The following is an 874-nucleotide window of genomic DNA, read 5'->3' on the forward strand; positions in this document are numbered from 1 at the left end:
TTAGATTTTTATATTTATATATTTTTAAAACAAAGCTGCGCATGTATGACGTCATCCTCTTGCTAACTTATCGGAACCTCTTACAGCTGATTTTAATACGAATAGCAAATCCAATGATTAGTAGTCATTGATTTTTTTCCTTTTTATTTCTCAATTGCATAAAAGATTTTTTATCTTTTTTATAATAGAAAGGGTTAAACTGTGGTGGGAAAAGATCTATCTCTATTAATTTCCTTTTTTGTATATTGAATATATGTGCTGATTTTCATAGATTCTGGCCTCAGAGCTGTGAGTTATTAAAGTGAAAGTTTATTCTATTAGGGAAGTGTTTTGGATAAAAATAGATTGTTCTAAAAACATCTAGACTCTTTCTCAGGATTTATTTCATAACATGTGTTCTTTCCGAATTAAGACCTTCACAGACTTTATTAGTAAGAGACAAATGCCTTCTAGTCAGAGCCGGGCTGAACATCATGCAGTCAGGGCTGTTGCCTCTTTCTCATTTTACTTTGCAAAGTAAAATAAAATGGCGACTGAGCGAAATCCGTCTATCTCCGTTCATTTAACTGGACTCAATAGTTGAATACCTTTTTTCCCACAACAACAGCAATCCTTAACTCTAAGCATGAACCTGGCGACAGTGGAGAGGAAAAACTCTAATTAAACAGGAAGAAACCTCCAGCAGAACCAGAACTGGGCTCAGCGTGAGCGGCCATCTGCTGAGTGGGTTCTAATGCATAGAATTACACACAATTAGCAGATATTCTGGACTCAAACCGTAAAGGTATCGTAACAGGCGAGTGTAGGTAGCGGATGCTAACCCCAGAAGAGCGGTTATGCTCATGCAGGTAATTGTTGGGGAAAAAAATTACAG

The sequence above is a fragment of the Cyprinodon variegatus genome, unplaced genomic scaffold (assembly GCF_000732505.1).
Source record: "Cyprinodon variegatus isolate N-32 unplaced genomic scaffold, C_variegatus-1.0 Scaffold298, whole genome shotgun sequence".
In the NCBI taxonomy this organism is placed as follows: domain Eukaryota; kingdom Metazoa; phylum Chordata; class Actinopteri; order Cyprinodontiformes; family Cyprinodontidae; genus Cyprinodon; species Cyprinodon variegatus.